Here is a 16,096-nt window from a genome sequence, read left to right on the forward strand (position 1 = left end):
AACACACCTTTAAGAGAAACCTGGCTGAATAAAACGTTTCTCAATTCAAAATATTTTCAAAGTAACAGCTTTAGAACATGATTGAAAGCACAACTTTATCTCTCACCGATTTTCCCATTTAGAACTTAAAAAAATATCTATTTATCATTTCTCACCACCAAGAGTAAAAAACAGCTCGTTAGTAAATGTAAATCTGTATCTGGAGAAAACTGAATTTATTTCCCGGAAAGAAAAACCTTTTGAACAAATTTACTTATTTTTTGCCATCTTCACGACTATAATTAACAGTTCAAAGATAAAAATACTGAACAAATGATAGATTAGTTTTCCCTAAATCAAAATATTTGTAATAACTTTTGCAATACTAGTTTTTACTTATTTAAAGTTGTAAATGTTCATTACTCGTAGTTATATTGCAAACTATACTATTGCAGACTTCTAATAGTCTTTGAAAGACTATACGACGACTAACAATTCTTGTAGACAGCATTAAGGCTACAATGAAGTGATCTTGTATGTATTCAAAAGTAGTATTCTATTCAATGAAATTTAATAAGAGAAATGAAATTCAGCATGAATGAAAGAAGAATTTGCTTCTAAAACAAATAAAGATAATATAATAATATTTTGAGATAAAAATTAAACTAAAATTAATAAAGTTTAACGACAAAAAACAGAAAACTATAAGACAAAGTTAGCAGAAACAGCATTAACATTAAATAAATTTTAATAAAATAAACTGAGCTCATTTCATTGACATAAAACTTAAAATACGATATTAAATCAGTAATTGCATTTTATCAAGGTAAACTTTGTTTGAAGTTAAGTGATTTTAGGTTAATCTTTAATGATGAATTATAGAACGGATATTAGTTAGAAAAAGTGAAAGATGCAAGCTTTGCGCTATCTTCAGGTAGAAAATTTAAATGTTTGGCTCTCTGTTGTGTATCATTATTTTTATTAAGTTGATTAAATTCTGCTGAAATTTTCAAGTGACTTGTTTAGTTTTTGTTAAGTATTTTCTATTTGGGTAAAAAGTTTACCATTGTTCTATTGTATAATCTTGAGTTCATTCAGAATTATAGATTTATCAGAAGTGAAATTGCGTGCCCCAAAAAGTTATTTTAAATCACAAATTTTGTGTTTGAATGCACTAATTTTTAAATGTAATTACATCTTACCAAAGTATACTGTGAATAATAATCAGAACATTTTTTTCAACAATCATTCTCAGCCCAGTGGTACTGTTTAGATTTCATGTTACTAAAGACCAAAGTAATACAAATTTCTTTCTTCAAACTCCTAACAACAAACATCATCACAATCTGTCTTTTAGCTAACAATATCCATAATCCTTTTTATTTAACAAAACATCTTGAACACCTCGTATCTGAGATGACTCAGGGCTGGCTGCAGTCCAGCTTCTGCAGTTATCTCGATATAGGTCTATAGTTTTGTTAATAGTTGGAAAAAGTGATATTAGATTTTTGTAGCGTAGACTATGATTGTGATGCTTGTGGTTTTAGTTTAGTTGAAGAAATTTAACAGGTAACATGAAATAAAAAAGAACCAATGAATGAGAAAGTTAAGATTGTATGTTCTGATTGTTCTAAAATATACAGCGGTTAGTGTGTATTTAAAAATAGAGTATATAGTCACAAAATTTGATGTTAAAATAAATTAAGCTTTTGTGAAAACCACAATTTTACTTTTCCCAAGTAAAACTATAGAGGTTGTACAGAACAATGGTGAACAATAACCAAAAAGAAACACAAGACAAAACAAAGACACTTAAACGTCTCCGCTGAATTTTTCTTCAACAATTTCCCATTTAAATAATACAAAACATACATCCACACATATAAATTTATAATATATAATATAATAATCCCTTGTTACTTGCAAATTGCTTTTTTCAAATACCCACAATTCCCATTTTTAATTCTGCTCTTGTAAAGATTAAACCAATACCTTTACCTTATTAAACACAGTTCTCCTCTCTAAACTGTAATTTGTTATTTAAATATTATTCTTACAGTTTTCACATAAGAAAATAAACTACTTTATTCTACTAAAATTTATTTTTGTTGTTACGCCCTGCAGTTTACTGGTTATAGTTTAATGTAATTTTGAAATTTAACTACATTATTTTATTTTAAAGTATTTTTATATATTATCTTAATTTCTCGCACCAAATTTTTCTTTCATGCTAAATGTATTAATTTATTGAATGTAAAAAAAATATCTACTTTACTTAAATATAAGATCACTTAAATTTTTTCTAATGCCAAGTGAAAAGAATTGATAATCTGTATTTAGAAGTCTGTAGCTGAACAGTTCACTGCAATTATCTCAAGTAATGCATTTTTAAGTTTACATAATATTGTCTTAATAAAAATTAATTTAATTTCAAAAAATCTATCATTCAAATAAAGCTAAAAAACTAATAGTAATTAGATTAGTAGTTTTGCAAATAATATTAGGGTTAGAAACGAGCAATAATTCAATCAAATTTTCTAAAAACCGCGAGCTGTTTCTTACGTTTAGAAGTGATTAGAGTAAAGCTCTAAATGTGCAATGTTGAGAGATGAAATTGGTCATATGACTCTATTGAGCTGTTTTCAAATTGTTGGACTTTCGGTAGAGCCCATTTCTATGTCATAGAAGTGGGTTTATGAATTGAAAAAGTCGATTATAAACTTTAGTTTCTCTCAAACACCGTGCTGCTGGAAACGATTAAACTAAGAACAGTAATAAATTTAAACCTTGTCTAGATAAAAAACGAAGAATTAAACTTCACATTTTTATACGATTTACCGTTCTGTTAGTTCACATAAGTCTATGAACCTTTCTACGATTAAAAATATAATGAAATTAAGATTTCTTCCTCCAACTTAAGATGACAAAAGTTGAAATTCTGTAATGTTTATTATTTACAACTGAAGTTTTAGTCTGTAAACAATTTTAAAGTTTGGTATATTGCTAAAAAAAGATCACATACTATTTATGCAGTAAGGCCTACTCAGGACTTAGAAATTTAAACAAATTCAAAAAGAACATCCAATGGAAAACAAGACCAGCTGACTTAGACATAGCAACGGAACTGACAAGTTGCAAGATTCTCTTTTTTAAACATTATATATATGCAGTTGTTAGAATATACAAACAAGTTAACTGTGTCCTATATAGTCATTTTGTCATTTAAGTAAGTTCGTTAAATGTTTAGTGATTTTTTTTGCAGAGAAAACAATATTTCGCAAATCCCAGGGTGAAGGTTGTCTTCCTTGCTAAGAACGAAAGCTTACTACGAAGTTTCAGAATAATGGATTAATAATTAACAACTTGCCACTACCAAACATAGAACAAGGAAACATGACTTGGAACTTGTTGATTGGGGGAGGAGGGGGGTTCAAAAAATTGAATTGAAATTGATTGAAGAATAGACTTGAAAATAGTTGGATCTTGTACGACTGTTGTTATGAGTTGAGGCTAGTAGGAGATCGGTCATTTGAATCTTGCTTGCAAGATTTCTTCAAAGTTTGCATCGTCTCTGATTGAAGAAGTAGACTAGAAAATAGTTGGCTCTGGTACGGATGTTGTGATAAATTGAGGCAAGTTGGAGAGAGGTCATTTGAATCTTGCTTGCATGATCTCTTCAAAGATTGCATCGTCTCTGATTGAAGAAGTAGACTAGAAAATAGTTGGCTCATTTGAGGTCGTTTGAATCTTGCTTGTATGATCTCTTCAAAGTTTGCATTGAAGTTGAAATGAATCGTCTCAGATTGAAGAAGTAGACTTGAGAAAAGTTGGCTCTGGTACGGATGTTGTTAACGAGCTGAGGCAAGTTGGAGAGCGGTCATTTGAATCTTGCTTGCATGAACTCTTCAAAGTTTGCAACGAAGTTGAAATGAATCGTCTCTGATTGAAGAAGTAGACTAGAAAATAGTTGGCTCATTTGAGGTCGTTTGAATCTTGCTTGCATGATCTCTTCAAAGTTTGCATCGAAGTTGAAATGAATCGTCTCAGATTGAAGAAGTAGACTTGAGAAAAGTTGGCTCTGGTACGGATGTTGTTAACGAGCTGAGGCAAGTTGGAGAGCGGTCATTTGAATCTTGCTTGCATGAACTCTTCAAAGTTTGCAACGAAGTTGAAATGAATCGTCTCTGATTGAAGAAGTAGACTTGAAAACAGTTGGCTCTGGTACGGATGTAGTTAATGAACTGAGGCAAGTTGTAGAGTGGTCATCGAAGTTGGAATGAATCGTCTCTGATTGAAGAAGTAGACTTGAGAAAAGTTGGATCTGGTACGGATGTTGTTAATGAGCTGAGGCAAGTTGTAGAGTGGTCATCGAAGTTGGAATGAATCGTCTCTGATTGAAGAAGTAGCTTGAGAAAAGTTGGATCTAATACGGATGTTGTTAATGAGCTGAGGCAAGTTGTAGAGTGGTCATCGAAGTTGAAATGCATCGTCTCAGAATGAAGAAGTAGACTTGAGAAAAGTTGGCTCTGGTACGGATGTTGTTAACGAGCTGAGGCAACTTGGAGAGCGGTCATTTGAATCTTGCTTGCATGATCTCTTCAAAGTTTGCATCGAAGTTGAAATGAATCGTCTCTGGTTGAAGAAGTAGACTTGAAAATAGTTGGCTCTGGCACGGTTGTTGTTAACGAACTGAGGCAAGTTGAAGAGCGGTCATTTGAATCTTGCTTATCGTGTGGAGAGGATAATTTTTGCGACATCATATTTGATTATAACAAGGATTTGCAAAAAAGAAGCATAGGAATACTTTGGATACGATGGAAATCACTGCCATACTACTTCTTGATGAAGCATTATTGATGAACTAACTGGAGTTTATAAAGAAGCGGGAAAACCTCAGTTGCCTTACTCTATATAAGCCTTTTTTGGATTTTTACAGCTGGAATCGCACTAAAATCCTTGGATCGCAATAAATACCTACTCTACACCTTCCCATAGATTATAGAGAAACACTAGTTTAAAATATTTTATCGCAACTTTACGTTGGCAAGATTTATTATTATCGAGGTTTTTAGACCAATATTCAAACAACAGACACCTAAAACCTATATCATTTCAACCTGTGCCCTAAATTTACTGGAATTTAAAAAGCATTAATTATTAAAAAAAAATCTAATCGCGCCCGAGCGTCATCGATATAACCACTATAATTCCCCAGGCGATCTTCTTTTGCTGTAGGTTGGGATATGTAACAATATCTTGCAGTTACATATCCATCGATGTAGTCCTTTGCGTCTTCGTCTTGGCGGAGGAGGAAGAGCAGCAGTCCTCGTCAATCGTCAATTGGTACTGGATACTAGTTAAAAATATATCGCAAACAAATACTTCGCAAGCTTTACTTTGGCGGAATTTGGAAGAACCCGAAGAAATTACTTTTAAATACGCACAGGTTAAACTATCAATGATAATAGTTAATAAAAGGTAAAAAAGTTCCGAAGCAATCACTTCCGGGGATTTTAACACGAACTAGGTTCCTGTAACAATAAGGAAAAAAAGATAAATACATACTTCAATGAACACATTTTTTTGAACTAACTTTAGACCAAAATATTCAAATAATAAAACTCATTCTTGTTCGTAAATTCATAAAATACTTTTGAAACAATTTGTAGGCATATGAATTAATTTGTTTCTTCAGCTAAAAGGACCTATATGCCCAAAATTAATTCAAACCTCATCAAAACGTTCATACTGGTTAACACATAATGTATTTATATTTCAGTCATTTAGTAAATGAATTTAAAACTAATCTGTACAGCTTAATTTTTCTCCGAAGTCAAAAAAATTGGACTTAGTCTGAATTCGGTCTTACTAATTTTAGTGTTATAAATCATTCAAAAATCAACATTATTTAATTTAATTAATGCTAAAAATTTAAGCAAAGTAATTTTCACTTAATACCTAGCACAAATTCATTAACTACTTAATGTCTTAAAGTTCACCTATTTACTTAAAATTTTATAAAAAGTTGAATTACAAATTTACTCCAAGTTATTAATAATAGTTTTATTCAACAAAATCTATTTTTACCATACAGTCAATTGAATGTGAGTTTAGACATGTCAGTACTGGTCAATTCTATTTCTTCTTAATTTCTTAAAATTAAATTATGATAACCATAATATTTATTTATTCTTCTTTCTTTCTAATACTATATTAATAAATATAAAAAGTTGACGGAATATTAATTTAAATTAAGAAAATGTACTTACTGCACGGAAACCCTCACCAGAACACGAGTAGAACTATTGAACTGATAACATAAGCGTGAAGGTTATAATGGCCGTTACAAATGCTTAGTAACATATGGTACTTTTTTTTTATAATTATTGGAAATAATTTAATATAGATTTAAAAAAAAAAAAATTAGCTTAATGATGACACAAAGTAATACAAATTTTTAACAGAAACATAAACAGCAGAATCATTACAAACCTTCTTTTACTATTTTGTTAAAACCTACTGGAATGATTTTCTAAAATTATGTAATTTTTTTAATTAATAAATAAATAAATATATTTAATATTTTGACAGTAGTTTAAGGGCCTAGAAATAATAATTCAATTGAATGCAGATTTTTCTGCATTTCATAGTTAATATTTAGGGCATATACAGACTTTAAATGCTGGGACCATCTATTGTGAAAAACAAGTAGTAACTATCATTAGAAAAACTGGAAATAAGTCTCCTAGTTTCTCTGGAATTCTGCTGTTTCCGCATTTGATAGCAAATATTAGGGACAATGCTACATTGTACAGATTAGGTCCATCTATTTTGTAAAACCAGAAGCTAAAACCAATGGAAAAAGTAGAAATAGTCTCCTAATTTCTCAGCTATGCTGCTGTTTCTGCATTTAGTAGTTAATATTAAGGGCAATGCTAGGTTGTACATCTTGGGTCGATCTATTTTGAAAAGGGAGAAGTAAAAACTAGTGGAAAAAGTAGAAATAGTCTCCTAATTTCATTGGAATAACGCTGTTTCAGCATTTAGTGGTTAATATTAAGGGCAATGCTAGGTTGTACATCTTGGGTCGATCTATTTTAAAAAGGAAGAAGTAAAAACTAGTGGAAAAAGTAGAAATAGTCTCATAATTTCACTGGAATGCTGCTGTTTCTGCATTTAGTAGTTAATATTAAGGGCAATGCTAGGTTGTACATCATGGATCGATCTATTTTAAAAAGGGAGAAGTAAAAACTAGAGGAAAAAGTAGAAATAGTCTCCTAATTTCACTGGAATGCTGCTGTTTCTGCATTTAGTAGTTAATATTAAGGGCAATGCTAGGTTGTACATCATGGGTCGATCTATTTTGAAAAGGGAGAAGTAAAAACTAGTGCAAAAAGTAGAAATAGTCTCCTAATTTCACTGGAATGCTGCTGTTTCTGCATTTAGATGTTAATATTAAGGACAATGCTAGATTGTACATAATGGGCAAATCTATTTTAAAAAGGGAGAAGTAAAAACAAGAGGAAAAAGTAGAAATAGTCTCCTAATTTCACTGGAATGCTGCTGTTTCTGCATTTAGTAGTTAATATTAAGGGCAATGCAAGGTTGTACATCATGGGTCGATCTATTTTGAAAAGGGAGAAGTAAGAACTAGTGGAAAAAGAAGAAATAGCCTCCTAATTTCACTGGGATGCTGCTGTTTCTGCATTTAGTAGTTAATATTAAGGGCAATGCTAGATTGTACATCTTGGGTCGATCTATTTTGAAAAGGGAGAAGTAAATACTAGTGGAAAAAGAAGAAATATTCCCCTAATTTCACTGGAATGCTGCTGTTTCTGCAGTTGGTAGTTAATATTAAGGGCAATGCTAGATTGTACAACTTGGGTCGATCTATTTTAAAAAGGAAGAGGGAAAAAGTAATGGACAAAGAAGAAATAGCCTCCTAATTTCTCAGCTATGCTGCTGTTTCTGCATTTAGTAGTAAATATTAAGGGCAATGCTAGGTTGTACATCTTGGGTCGATCTATTTTGAAAAGGGAGAAGTAAAAACTAGTGGAAAAAGAAGAAATAGTCTCCTAATTTCTCAGCTATGCTGCTGTTTCTGCATTTAGTAGTTAATATTAAGGGCAATGCTAGGTTCTACATCCTGGGTCGATCTATTTTGAAAATGGAGAAGTAAATACTAGTGGAAAAAGAAGAAATATTCTCCTAATTTCACTGGAATGCTGCTGTTTCTGCAGTTGGTAGTTAATATTAAGGGCAATGCTAGGTTGTACATCTTGGGTCGATCTATTTTGAAAAGGGAGAAGTAAAAAGTAGTGGAAAAAGTAGAAATAGTTACCTAATTTCACAGCAATGCTGCTGTTTCGGCAGTTGGTAGTTAATATTAAGGGTATTGCTATATATTACATCTTAGGTCAAACTATTTTGAAAAGGGAGAAGTAAGAACTAGTGGAAAAAGAAGAAATAGCCTCCTAATTTCACTGGGATGCTGCTGTTTCTGCATTTAGTGGTTAATATTAAGGGCAATGCTAGATTGTACATCTTGGGTCGATCTATTTTGAAAAGGGAGAAGTAAAAACTAGTGGAAAAAGAAGAAATAGTCTCCTAATTTCTCAGCTATGCTGCTGTTTCTGCATTTAGTAGTTAATATTAAGGGCAATGCTAGGTTGTACATCATTGGTCGATCTATTTTGAAAAGGGAGAATAAAAACTAGTGGAAAAAGAAGAAATAGCCTCCTAATTTCACTGGAATGCTGCTGTTTCTGCATTTAGTAGTTAATAATAAGGGCAATGCTAGGTTGTACAACATGGGTCGATCTATTTTGAAAAGGGAGAAGTAAAAAGTAATAGTTACTTAATTTCACTGGAATGCTGCTGTTTCTGTATTTAGTAGTTAATAATATTAAGAGCAATGTTGGATTGTACATCTTGGGTCGATCTATAAGAAAGGGAAAAGTAAAAAGTAGTGGAAAAAGTAGAAATAGTGAGCTAATTTCACAGCTACGCTGCTGTTTCACCATTTAGTAGTTAATATTAAGGGCAATGCTAGGCTGTACATCTTGGGTCGATCTATTTTGAAAAGGGAGAAGTAAAAAGTAGTGGAAAAAGAAGAAATATTTTCCTAATTTCACTGGAATGCTGCTGCTTCTGCATTTGGTAGTTATTAATAAAGGCAATGCTAGATTGTACAACTTGGGTCGATCTATTTTAAAAAGGAAGAGGGAAAAAGTAGTGGAAAAAGTAGAATCAGTCTCCTAAGTTCACTAGAATGCTGCTATTTCTGCATTTAGTAGTTAATATTAAGTGCAATGCTAGGCTGTACATCTTGGGTCGATCTATTTTGAAAAGGGTGAAGTAAGAACTAGTGGAAAAAGAAGAAATAGCCTCCTAATTTCACTGGGATGCTGCTGTTTCTGCATTTGTTAGTTGTTAATAAGGGCAATGCTAGATTGTACAACTTGGGTCGATCTATTTTGAAAAGGAAGAAGTAAAAAGTAGTGGAAAAAGTAGAAATAGTTACCTAATTTCACAGCAATGCTGCTGTTTCGGCAGTTGGTAGTTAATATTAAGGGTATTGCTATATATTAAATCTTAGGTCAAACTATTTTGAAAAGGGAGAAGTAAGAACTAGTGGAAAAAGAAGAAATAGCCTCCTAATTTCACTGGGATGCTGCTGTTTCTGCATTTAGTAGTTAATATTAAGGGCAATGCTAGATTGTACATCTTGGGTCGATCTATTTTGAAAAGGGAGAAGTAAAAACTAGTGGAAAAAGAAGAAATAGTCTCCTAATTTCTCAGCTATGCTGCTGTTTCTGCATTTAGTAGTTAATATTAAGGGCAATGCTAGGTTGTACATCATTGGTCGATCTATTTTGAAAAGGGAGAATAAAAACTAGTGGAAAAAGAAGAAATAGCCTCCTAATTTCACTGGAATGCTGCTGTTTCGGCAGTTGGTAGTTAATATTAAGGGTATTGCTAGATATTACATCTTGGGTCAAACTATTTTGAAAAGGGAGAAGTAAAAACTAGTGGAAAAAGAAGAAATAGTCTCCTAATTTCACTGGAATGCTGCTGTTTCCGCATTGGAATGTTAATATTAAGAGTAATGTTGGATTGTACATCTTGGGTCGATCTATAAGAAAGGGAGAAGTAAAAAGTAGTGGAAAAAGTAGAAATAGTCACCTAATTTCACAGCTATGCTGCTGTTTCACCATTTAGTAGTTAATATTAAGGGCAATGCTAAGTTGTACATCTTGGGTCGATCTATTTTGAAAAGGGAGAAGTAAAAACTAGTGGAAAAAGAAGAAATAGTCTCCTAAATTCACTGGAATGCTGTTGTTTCCGCATTTAGTAGTTAATATTAAGGGCAATGCTAGGCTGTACATCGTGGGTCGATCTATTTTGAAAAGGGAGAAGTAAAAACTATTGGAAAAAGAAGAAATAGTCTCCTAATTTCTCAGCTATGCTGCTGTTTCTGCAATTAGTAGTTAATAATAAGGGCAATGCTAGATTGTACAACTTGGGTCGATTTATTTTAAAAAGGAAGAGGGAAAAAGTAGTGGAAAAAGTAGAATCAGTCTCCTAAGTTCACTAGAATGCTGCTATTTCTGCATTTAGTAGTTAATATTAAGTGCAATGCTAGGCTGTACATCTTGGGTCGATCTATTTTGAAAAGGGTGAAGTAAGAACTAGTGGAAAAAGAAGAAATAGCCTCCTAATTTCACTGGGATGCTGCTGTTTCTGCATTTAGTAGTTAATATTAAGGGCAATGCTAGATTGTACATCTTGGGTCGATCTATTTTGAAAAGGGAGAAGTAAATACTAGTGGAAAAAGAAGAAATATTCCCCTAATTTCACTGGAATGCTGCTGTTTCTGCAGTTGGTAGTTAATATTAAGGGCAATGCTAGATTGTACAACTTGGGTCGATCTATTTTAAAAAGGAAGAGGGAAAAAGTAATGGACAAAGAAGAAATAGCCTCCTAATTTCTCAGCTATGCTGCTGTTTCTGCATTTAGTAGTAAATATTAAGGGCAATGCTAGGTTGTACATCTTGGGTCGATCTATTTTGAAAAGGGAGAAGTAAAAACTAGTGGAAAAAGAAGAAATAGTCTCCTAATTTCTCAGCTATGCTGCTATTTCTGCATTTAGTAGTTAATATTAAGTGCAATGCTAGGCTGTACATCTTGGGTCGATCTATTTTGAAAAGGGTGAAGTAAGAACTAGTGGAAAAAGAAGAAATAGTCTCCTAATTTCTCAGCTATGCTGCTGCTTCTGCAATTAGTAGTTAATATTAAGGGCAATGCTAGGCTGTACATCTTGGGTCGATCTATTTTGAAAAGGGAGAAGTAAAAGCTAGTAGAAAAAGAAGAAATAGTCTCCTAATTTCACTAGAATGCTGCTATTTCTGCATTTAGTAGTTAATAATAAGGGCAATGCTAGATTGTACAACTTGGGTCGATCTATTTTAAAAAGGAAGAGGGAAAAAGTAGTGGAAAAAGTAGAATCAGTCTCCTAAGTTCACTAGAATGCTGCTATTTCTGCATTTAGTAGTTAATATTAAGGGCAATGCTAGGCTGTACATCTTGGGTCGATCTATTTTGAAAAGGGTGAAGTAAAAACTATTGGAAAAAGTAGAAATATTCTCTTATTTTCACTGGGATTCTGCTGTTTCTGCATTTGTTAGTTGTTAATAAGGGCAATGCTAGGTTGTACATCTTGGGTCGATCTATTTTGAAAAGGGAGAAGTAAAAACTAGTGGAAAAAGAAGAAATAGTCTCCTAAATTCACTGGAATGCTGTTGTTTCCGCATTTAGTAGTTAATATTAAGGGCAATGCTAGGCTGTACATCGTGGGTCAATATATTTTGAAAAGGGAGAAGTAAAAACTATTGGAAAAAGAAGAAATAGTCTCCTAATTTCTCAGCTATGCTGCTGTTTCTGCAATTAGTAGTTAATAATAAGGGCAATGCTAGATTGTACAACTTGGGTCGATCTATTTTTAAAAAGGAAGAGGGAAAAAGTAGTGGAAAAAGTAGAATCAGTCTCCTAAGTTCACTAGAATGCTGCTATTTCTGCATTTAGTAGTTAATATTAAGTGCAATGCTAGGCTGTACATCTTGGGTCGATCTATTTTGAAAAGGGTGAAGTAAGAACTAGTGGAAAAAGAAGAAATAGCCTCCTAATTTCACTGGGATGCTGCTGTTTCTGCATTTGTTAGTTGTTAATAAGGGCAATGCTAGATTGTACAACTTGGGTCGATCTATTTTGAAAAGGAAGAAGTAAAAAGTAGTGGAAAAAGTAGAAATAGTTACCTAATTTCACAGCAATGCTGCTGTTTCGGCAGTTGGTAGTTAATATTAAGGGTATTGCTATATATTACATCTTGGGTCAAACTATTTTGAAAAGGGAGAAGTAAAAACTAGTGGAAAAAGAAGAAATAGTCTCCTAATTTCACTGGAATGCTGCTGTTTCCGCATTGGAATGTTAATATTAAGAGCAATGTTGGATTGTACATCTTGGGTCGATCTATAAGAAAGGGAAAAGTAAAAAGTAGTGGAAAAAGTAGAAATAGTCACCTAATTTCCCAGCTATGCTGATGTTTCACCATTTAGTAGTTAATATTAAGGGCAATGCTAGGTTGTACATCTTGGGTCGATCTATTTTGAAAAGGGAGAAGTAAAAACTAGTGGAAAAAGAAGAAATAGTCTCCTAAATTCACTGGAATGCTGTTGTTTCCGCATTTAGTAGTTAATATTAAGGGCAATGCTAGGCTGTACATCGTGGGTCGATCTATTTTGAAAAGGGAGAAGTAAAAAGTAGTGGAAAAAGAAGAAATACTTTCCTAATTTCACTGGAATGCTGCTGCTTCTGCATTTGGTAGTTATTAATAAAGGCAATGCTAGATTGTACAACTTGGGTCGATCTATTTTAAAAAGGAAGAAGTAAAAAGTAGTGGAAAAAGTAGAAATAGTTACTTAATTTCACTGGAATGCTGCTGTTTCTGCATTTAGTAGTTAATAATAAGGGCAATGCAAGGTTGTACAACTTGGGTCGATCTATTTTGAAAAGGGAGAAGTAAAAACTATTGGAAAAAGAAGAAATAGTTTCCTAATCTCACTGGAATGCTGCTGCTTCTGCATTTGGTAGTTATTAATAAAGGCAATACTAGATTGTACAACTTGGGTCGATCTATTAGGAAAGGGAGAAGTAAAATCTTATGGAAAAAGTAGAAATAGTCTCCTAATTTCACAGCAATGCTGCTGTTTCTGCATTTAGTAGTTAATATTATGAGCAATGCTAGGTTGTACATCTTGGGTCGATCTATTTTGGAAAGGGAGAAGTAAAAACTATTGGAAAAAGAAGAAATAGTCACTTAATTTCACTGGGATGCAGCTGTTTCTGCATTTAGTAGTTAATAATAAGGGCAATGCTAGGCTGTACATCGTGGGTCGATCTATTTTGAAAAGGGAGAAGTAAAAAGTAGAATCAGTCTCCTAATTTCACTAGAATGCTGCTGCTTCTGCTTTTGGTAGTTATTAATAAAGGCAATGCTAGATTGTACAACTTGGGTCGATCTATTTTAAAAAGGAAGAAGTAAAAAGTAGTGGAAAAAGTAGAAATAGTTACTTAATTTCACTGGAATGCTGCTGTTTCTGCATTTAGTAGTTAATAATAAGGGCAATGCTAGGTTGTACAACTTGGGTCGATCTATTTTGAAAAGGGAGAAGTAAAAACTATTGGAAAAAGAAGAAATAATTTCCTAATTTCACTGGAATGCTGCTGCTTCTGCATTTGGTAGTTATTAATAAAGGCAATACTAGATTGTACAACTTGGGTCGATCTATTAGGAAAGGGAAAAGTAAAAAGTAGTGGAAAAAGTAGAAATAGTCACCTAATTTCACAGCTATGCTGCTGTTTCACCATTTAGTAGTTAATATTAATGGCAATGCTAGGTTGTACATCTTGGGTCGATCTGTTTTGAAAAGGGAGAAGTAAATAGTAGTGGAAAAAGAAGAAATAGTCTCCTAAATTCACTGGAATGCTGTTGTTTCCGCATTTAGTAGTTAATATTAAGGGCAATGCTAGGCTGTACATCGTGGGTCGATCTATTTTGAAAAGGGAGAAGTAAAAAGTAGTGGAAAAAGAATTATATTATCCTAATTTCACTGGAATGCTGCTGCTTCTGCATTTGGTAGTTATTAATAAAGGCAATGCTAGATTGTACAACTTGGGTCGATCTATTTTGAAAAGGGAGAATAAAAACTAGTGGAAAAAGAAGAAATTGTTTCCTAATTTCACTGGAATGCTGCTGTTTCTGCATTTAGTAGTTAATATTAAGGGCAATTGCAATGGGCAATCTTGGGTCGATCTATTTTGAAAAGGGTGAAGTAAAATCTAATGGAAAAAGTAGAAATAGTCTCCTAATTTCACAGCAATGCTGCTGTTTCTGCATTTAGTAGTTAATATTAAGAGCAATGCTAGGTTGTACATCTTGGGTCGATCTATTTTGGAAAGGGAGAAGTAAAAAGTAGTGGAAAAAGTAGAAATAGTTACCTAATTTCACTGGGATGCAGCTGTTTCTGCATTTAGTAGTTAATAATAAGGGCAATGCTAGGCTGTACATCGTGGGTCGATCTATTTTGAAAAGGGAGAAGTAAAAAGTAGAATCAGTCTCCTAATTTCACTAGAATGCTGCTGCTTCTGCTTTTGGTAGTTATTAATAAAGGCAATGCTAGATTGTACAACTTGGGTCGATCTATTTTAAAAAGGAAGAAGTAAAAAGTAGTGGAAAAAGTAGAAATAGTTACTTAATTTCACTGGAATGCTGCTGTTTCTGCATTTAGTAGTTAATAATAAGGGCAATGCTAGGTTGTACAACTTGGGTCGATCTATTTTGAAAAGGGAGAAGTAAAAACTATTGGAAAAAGAAGAAATAATTTCCTAATTTCACTGGAATGCTGCTGCTTCTGCATTTGGTAGTTATTAATAAAGGCAATACTAGATTGTACAACTTGGGTCGATCTATTAGGAAAGGGAAAAGTAAAAAGTAGTGGAAAAAGTAGAAATAGTCACCTAATTTCACAGCTATGCTGCTGTTTCACCATTTAGTAGTTAATATTAATGGCAATGCTAGGTTGTACATCTTGGGTCGATCTGTTTTGAAAAGGGAGAAGTAAATAGTAGTGGAAAAAGAAGAAATAGTCTCCTAAATTCACTGGAATGCTGTTGTTTCCGCATTTAGTAGTTAATATTAAGGGCAATGCTAGGCTGTACATCGTGGGTCGATCTATTTTGAAAAGGGAGAAGTAAAAAGTAGTGGAAAAAGAATTATATTATCCTAATTTCACTGGAATGCTGCTGCTTCTGCATTTGGTAGTTATTAATAAAGGCAATGCTAGATTGTACAACTTGGGTCGATCTATTTTGAAAAGGGAGAATAAAAACTAGTGGAAAAAGAAGAAATTGTTTCCTAATTTCACTGGAATGCTGCTGTTTCTGCATTTAGTAGTTAATATTAAGGGCAATTGCAATGGGCAATCTTGGGTCGATCTATTTTGAAAAGGGTGAAGTAAAATCTAATGGAAAAAGTAGAAATAGTCTCCTAATTTCACAGCAATGCTGCTGTTTCTGCATTTAGTAGTTAATATTAAGAGCAATGCTAGGTTGTACATCTTGGGTCGATCTATTTTGGAAAGGGAGAAGTAAAAAGTAGTGGAAAAAGTAGAAATAGTTACCTAATTTCACAGCAATGCTGCTGTTTCGGCAGTTGGTAGTTAATATTAAGGGTATTGCTATATATTACATCTTGGGTCAAACTATTTTGAAAAGGGAGAAGTAAAAACTAGTGGAAAAAGAAGAAATAGTCTCCTAATTTCACTGGAATGCTGCTGTTTCCGCATTGGAATGTTAATATTAAGAGCAATGTTGGATTGTACATCTTGGGTCGATCTATAAGAAAGGGAAAAGTAAAAAGTAGTGGAAAAAGTAGAAATAGTCACCTAATTTCCCAGCTATGCTGATGTTTCACCATTTAGTAGTTAATATTAAGGGCAATGCTAGGTTGTACATCTTGGGTCGATCTATTTTGAAAAGGGAGAAGTAAAAACTAGTGGAA

The sequence above is a fragment of the Rhodnius prolixus genome, unplaced genomic scaffold (genome assembly GCF_049639745.1).
Source record: "Rhodnius prolixus isolate KJV_2025 unplaced genomic scaffold, Rpr scaffold_6, whole genome shotgun sequence".
In the NCBI taxonomy this organism is placed as follows: Eukaryota; Metazoa; Arthropoda; class Insecta; order Hemiptera; family Reduviidae; genus Rhodnius; species Rhodnius prolixus.